The following is a 7,553-nucleotide window of genomic DNA, read 5'->3' on the forward strand; positions in this document are numbered from 1 at the left end:
CCTTCCAGAGCTTGGGTGCACATTCACTGGAACCCCTCTGGTGTTGGGTTTATGCCTATCAGTATGCACAGTCATCTGTAGCAACCAAACGGGGTTCCAAAAGTTGCTGACATGCTGGACTCTTTATGTCTTATGTGCCAAAAGCTGTTCTTCACATTACAGACCATAAAGGTTCTGGCTTTGGAAAGTTCTGGCAAGATGTCATCAATTGAGAACAGTGCATAATGGCTTCTTTTCATTGCTGGTTCAGTGACTTTGGGTCCATGCACATGCATAATTTGAATAATAGAATCATAGAATATCGGGGTTGGAAGGGACCTCAGGAGGTCATCTAGTCCAACCCCCAGCTCAAAGCAGGACCAATTCCCAACTAAATCATCTCAGCCAGGGCTTTGTCAAGCCGGGCCTTAAAAACCTCCAAGGAAGGAGATTCCACCACCTCCCTAGGTAACGCATTCCAGTGCTTCACCACCCTTCTAGTGAAATAGTGTTTCCTAATATCCAACCTAGACCTCCCCCACTGCAACTTGAGACCATTGCTCCTTGTTCTGTCATCTGCCACCACTGAGAACAGCCGAGCTCCATCCTCTTTGAAACCCCCCTTCAGGTAGTTGAAAGCAGCTATCAAATCCCCCCTCGTTCTTCTCTTCTGGAGACTAAACAATCCCAGTTCCCTCATCCTCTCCTTATAAGTCATGTACTCCAACCCCCTAATCATTTTTGTTGCCCTCCGCTGGACTCTTTCCAATTTTTCCACATCCTTCTTGTAGTGTGGGACCCAAAACCGGACACAATACTCCAGATGAGTCCTCACCAATGTCGAATAAAGGGGAACGATCACGTCCCTCGATCTGCTGGCAATGCGCCTACTTATACAGCCCAAAATGCCGTTAGCCTTCTTGGCAACAAGAGCACACTGTTGATTCATATCCAGCTTCTCGTCCACTGTGACCCCTAGGTCCTTTTCTGCAGAACTGCTGCCTAGCCATTCGGTCCCTAGTCTGTAGCAGTGCATAGGATTCTTCCGTCCTAAGTGCAGGACTCTGCACTTGTCCTCGTTGAACCTCATCAGGTTTTTTTTGGCCCAATCCTCTAATTTGTTTAGGTCCCTCTGTATCCGATCCCTACCCTCCATTGTATCTACCACGCCTCCCAGTTTAGTGACATCTGCAAACTTGCTGAGCGTGCAGTCCACACCATCCTCCAGGTTATTAATAAAGATATTAAACAAAACCAGCACCAGGACCGACCCTTGGGGCACGCCACTTGAAACCCGCTGCCAACTAGACATGGAGCCATTGATCACTACCCTCATGGCTTCTTTACCATCACCATGCTGCTTACCCAGGCTGTGCTGGGCTTTGATACCCCTACTCTGCAGACTTTCAAGCTGCTCATTTACTGGATTATTTAGCACCACTGGAATTTTTCTTCATGGTAAATACACATTTTCCACTGTGGGATCTACTTTGCAGCTTTTCTTCGAGGAACCTATTGCCTTTGGAAACCTCTCCATTTGCTTTTAAAAATGATTCCATATGACTCCCCTTTTTGCTTCTTGCATTGCAGCTATAAAATTCTGATGCGGCACCCTGATCAGATCCACGGCTTGTATGGCTGTATTCCCTCAGAGTGGTCTGCGGTGCTTACCATCCATCACCACAAACGACAGTCAATACAGCCTGTTATATTTCGGGTTAGTTACTGTGAGGTCACATTTTCCTATGGCAGTGTTTCTCAAACTGGGGTCGCTGCTTTTGTAAGGAAAGCCCCTGGCGGGCCGGGCCGGTTTGTTTACCTGCCCCATCCGCAGGTCTGGCCGATCGCAGCTCCCACTGGCCGCGGTTCGCCGCTGCAGGCCAATGGGAGCTGCTGGAAGTGGCGCGGGCTGAGGAACTTACTGTCCGCCGCTTCCAGCAGTTCCCATTGGCCTGGAGCAGCGAACAGCCGCCATGGGAGCCGCGATCGGCCGGACCTGCGGACGGGGCAGGTAAACAAACCGGCCCGGCCAGCCAGGGGCTTTCCTTACACAAGCGGTGACCCCAGTTTGAGAAACACTGTCCTATGGGCTGCATTGTGCTCTTATTGTCCATTATTATATTGTCCATGCTCTGTCTAATGGGTGTGTGCTCAAGTCCAATTCATCCCAAGTGTAATGGGGCAGGATGGCTTGCCCTGTAAGGACTGGAGGGCGTGGAGCTAGCTAACCCTGATTACTGAAAGATGCAAACCTGAGAAGGATCAGATGATTTCCCTATAAAGAGCAGCTGGAAGTAGCAGTGAAGGGGGATGGTCAGGGAGAGCAGAGATTGTTAGAAGTGAGAGACTCGAGCCAAGTCCAGGGACTTGTGCCAAAGACTCCAAGTAGGAAGGACTGGAAGTAGGAGAGACCCTGAGCAAGCAGGGGGACAGACAAAAGGGATTTCAAAACTCTCCAGGCAGCAAGGGCTGGGAGAGATCCTGACCAAGCAGGGGGAAGGCTACAGAGTTCTCCAGGCAGAGAAGACAGGAAGTAAGAAGAGAGACCTTTGTTTGTTGGACTTTAATTTGGGACAAGTTTTATTTTGACTTTATTTTCTTTGAATAAACCCAAACCCATGAGAGGTGTTTTGACCCCAGAAAAAGTGTGTACAGTCTGTGTAAGAGGCCCTGAAGAGGGAGAAACTGAGGCAGGGTGTGTCATAGGGAGCTCTGGCCATCAGGGTGCACTCAGGAGGTGGCCAACCCCGTTCCACTGAGGAATCCAATTGCAGGAGGCTCCACTATCCAGATGACATAGCCCAGGACCTTTCCCTTTTAACATTGTTGCATGCATGGAGGCTGGTATTGTCTCTCGTTGCTTTCATGAAGCTGATATTCTCTTGGACTCAAGGGGAGCCATGATGTCATCACTGCTCTCTGATGTGCCATCCTCCCCTTGTACAAGTCTCACTGAATCATTCTGAGAATTTCCTCTGCTCTTGCGCTCACTGATAAAATGGTTCAACTTGCCATATACGTTGCAATGCTGTCCTAGAGCAGGGCACATCAACTTTACCTGCTCCTGCTGTCTTCCACGGCGAATTCATCTCACTACAGGTATAGAAACCCGGCCACCTGCTCTCCTTTGCTATTGTCTCATTGCATGTATTTCTGGGGCTGTTGTTCCTCCTAGGGCTTTCAGCCTTTCTCTTGAGACTTCCACTGCACGCCCCCCCCCACCATGTCTAAGCATCTGTCTAATGTGAGATCACCTTCCCAGAGCAGCTGCTCCTCCAGGTGGTGATCCCAAGTGCCACAGACTATCCTTTCAGACATTAGGAAATCTATCAAGTACTCAACATTGCATGTAGCAGCCAGTGTGGGTAAGGCAGTAACATATCTCCTCCCCTTCTGATTGGTCTCTAGTGAAAAAAACCTGGTTTGCTCCACAGTTTCATTCTACTTTGGGAAGCAATAAGTCCCCAGGGCTCTGAGGACCGCTGTGAAGCTTGAGACACTGCTGAGCTTCAAAGTGGGGCAGACCTCTCTGTCCTGTTCTCCAGTAAGATAAAGTAACATTTTTACTTTCCTGCTGCTGTTCCCTTCCTGCATGGCCAGGTCTGTGGACAACTCAAATTCATCCTTCCATTGGGTCCATCACTGGGCTGGGTTTGTGTCTGCATCACCACAGGCAACAGAGGCTCCTTACTGAAGGTAGAATAAGCTTTGTCATTCCTCTTTTGAGGAGACATTATCTGATTATAATTTTTTGCTTTTGCCTATTGTCTGACCTATTCGATCCATTTTTACTACCCACTTGGAGCGTACACCAGCCTCCACTAACCCAGAGGACGTAACAATAAAAACAACCCTCTTAGCAGATCCATTGTTCATCAACTGTGCCCTTACTTATCCATCGTTTCAAATGGCAGCAAACGATAGAGGTGGACTTCTTGGAGAACTAAGAGACCACACAAGCTTTGCTTGTCATCAGGATGCCTTGGTGAAATTACACCTTTGTCATGTATATTTTGGAGTTATATTATTCCTTACGTCTGTGTCCCAGGCTCAGTTCTGACGGGCTTGACATAGGTATTCAGTGTCAAAGCTATAGTTTCCTCCTCCTCCATCAGGATTCATTTTCTTCTTTTTACCCTGGGCACATCTGAACTTGTTCTTATCGATTCAGCCCCAAACCATAGGCTAAATAAGACTAAGAGTGTGGTCTCACTGAGGTTATACAGTTAGGTTGCTCCTACTCTCCAGAAAACCAGTAAGGAGTCAGAAGCAGAAATAAAAGAAAACAATGAGCCAGGTCCTCGGCTGGTATAAATCAATGTAACTTCACTGAAGACAAAAGAGCTATGGAGGTTTAGACCCACTGGGGATTTGGCTCTGATAAACTGCATCAGCACTGATTGGGTCAGAAAAAGTAACTTCCATGTATCTCCTACCGTGCATGTACTGATTTACTAAGAAAAGAACCGGAGTAGCAAAATGCCCTCCCAGTCCCCAAGCTCTTATCAGCTACAAAAGGTGAGGTGTTGAGTACAGAAATTTGATCCTTCTTATGTATACAGTCATATTCCTTTTGCTCTGCTACTCCTGGAGATGATAAGGCAAGGCTGGATTGTACCTGCTTTATATAAACCAATAACAGAGCAAGAAAGGTATGCAGGAAACCTGAAAACAGGGTAGTGAATCAGCTTCAAATGGTCAGATCGGCCATGTTCCTGAATCAGGAATAAGAGAATGAAACTAATAAGGGGGTGGTCTTGGACTATGGAACACTGAATGTCAGGTGTGGGATTGTTGCAGGTCACCAAACAACCCAGTACAGTAGCACATATTTTTGGAGGGTAAAGAACACAGAGGCAAACTAGCTACCTACTGCCAGTGGAAAACATACTATTTACAATATAGGTATGTCTGAGAGGTCTGTTTTCACTTGGTGATCTTATCTACCCTGTATCAGAGGGGTAACCGTGTTAGTCTGAATCTGTAAAAAGCAACAGAGAGTCCTGTGGCACCTTTAAGACTAACAGATGTATTGGAGCATAAGCTTTCGTGGGTGAGTGCCCACGAAGTGCATGCATCCGACGAAGTGGGCACTCACCCACGAAAGCTTATGCTCCAATACATCTGTTAGTCTTAAAGGTGCCACAGGACCCTCTGTTGCTTTTTATCTACCCTGGTAACTTTATTACAGAGACTCTGTGATCTAATGATAATGTTTACCAACAATATAGTTTGTCTATCTACACGGCATACTTATCACTTTAAGTTTTCGAAGTTCAGCAAAACATTAAAGGCTAGATTGGAACACTTATGCCCTAACCGTGCCTAAGGGGTGGTATGCAGCCACAACAGAAAGATTGTGCTTCAGCCAGGCATAATGTCTCTCAGTGTGGATCTTTGCCCAGGAGGGGTGTGCAATCTGCTCCATTTGTAGCCGCCTTTTTGATAATTGCAACATTTCCTACCCTCTGGTCCTCTGATTTTAATGAGAAGTGTTGCCTACTTTTGCAAGCAGCCACTTCATTTTTTTAGATCCTTTGGAACTCCCAGATGTACACCATCTGGTCCTGGTGACTTGTTGTTTAACTTATCAATTTGTTCTACCGCTACCTCCTTTGACACTCCGTTCCTGACTGCATCTCATTTCTAAAACAGAGTGGCTCTGATGTAAGTATCAGAGGGGTAGCCGTGTTAGTCTGGATCTGTAAAAGCAGCAAAAAGTTCTGTGGCACCTTATAGACTAACAGATGTATTGGAGCATGAGCTTTCGTGGGTGAATACCCACTTCACCGATGAAGTGGGTATTCACTCAAGAAAGCTCATGTTCCAATACGTCTGTTAGTCTATAAGGTGCCACGGGATTCTCTGATGTAAGTATCACACTTACACACTCCAGGGTTTGCTGATGCAAAGAAATAATTTCTCTTCTTTGCTCTCTCCTTATTGTCCTCAATATATTCCTTTACAACCTGTATATTCAGCAGGCCCACTAGCTCTCTCACAGATTCTAATAGATTCATAAATGTCAGGGTCAGAAAGGACCAATGCCAATCTAGTTTGATCTCTTGCATAACACAGACCAGAGAATATCACAAGCGATTTTTAAATCTACTCCCATAACCTGAGGTTGAACTAGAGCACATTTATTAAAAAGGCATCCTAACTTCAGTTGAAGACGGTAAGTTGTAAAATTTAGCACATCCCTTAGTAATCCGTTCCAATAGTTAATTACCCTCTGTGTTAACATTAGCACCTTAGTTCTGGTCTGAACTTGGCTGATTTCAACTTCTAGCCATTGGATCTTCTTATGCCTCTGTCTGCTAGACTGAAAATTAATATACTTACATTTTTCGTTTTGTTTCTGTATATCTTTAGCTAAAATCTTTGGCTAAGATGCAGGGCCAATGCAGAATAAGGAGGGAAAGTGGGTAGGAGAGTGGGAAACTGATGAAGTCAAAGTAATAATTCTGTGCCATTTCTGCTTTTACTACAAGAGTTAGTTCTTTCTGTCCATATCCCCGGTGACTGCTAGTGAGTGAGACATACTTGCACACATTGATTGAGCCGGGGTTATGGCTTGCTGGTCTTGTTTTATTAAATCTGCAGTGAAGGGCAGACATTGGGTATTGAATGTCGAGTTCCTAGGCATATTGGTGGGAAAAGGTGATTCCCTCTGAGAATAGGATTTACGTGCTGAAAATATATTACAGGAAGCAATGTTTTGTGAGGGATTGCTGTCAGCCCTGCTTGCTCCCTGGACAGAAGCAACACACTAGATTGAATCCAGATGGAAGTGGGGGTGAGAAAACATCTGCCACCTTCGGGATGCAGCAGGTCAGCATATCTAGGATGAAACGCCAGTCTGCTGTGCAAGGCCAAAATGAGAAATAACCTCCCACTGAACAATGGAGGGCTGTACAGGTGAGCAAGAAGAACAGAGCTCCTATGAATATAGTACCAAACCTGATTCTGAAGAGCCACTCCCTTTATCTAGATAGAAAGTTAAGCAACAACTAGGAATAAGGTTGACTGTACAAATTAAGGCCAAATGAAAGTTGCACAATTATATGCTAATTTATGAGTGCTTGACTTTTGCAACCTGAATAACGTTATTTTGTGTATTTGTGCACAACTCCCATTGATAATAAATAAGAGTCACCCTTCTGAATTATGAAGATAATAGGCCCTTTCACTAGTGGTTATATGTTGTAACTGTTTTGTTTTGTTTTTGATTAAGTCATTTTTCTTCACAGCTATTGCAATAGCAAATTGTTCTGTCATTAGGTTCTCTTTAGTAATCTACTATGATTTTATTAAAAGGGAAAAGTAGCTATGCCCCAAAAGTCTAAAGAGATTTTTTTCATGCAGTTAACTCATTTCTGCTTTATTTGAAAATTGCTCTTTCATTATTAACACCGCCTCCCCCGCCTAAAATCATTTGTGTAATATCTATTGCCATCTCCATATTCCTGGCTATAGAATGGGTCTGCTGGCTTGTCAGATTTAATAAGGAAAAAGCAGCAAAGTCATTGAAATCTGTCAAAAATGTGTGTGTGTTAACGTTCGATTTAGCC

The sequence above is a fragment of the Chrysemys picta genome, chromosome 5 (assembly GCF_011386835.1).
Source record: "Chrysemys picta bellii isolate R12L10 chromosome 5, ASM1138683v2, whole genome shotgun sequence".
Taxonomy (NCBI): Eukaryota; Metazoa; Chordata; order Testudines; family Emydidae; genus Chrysemys; species Chrysemys picta.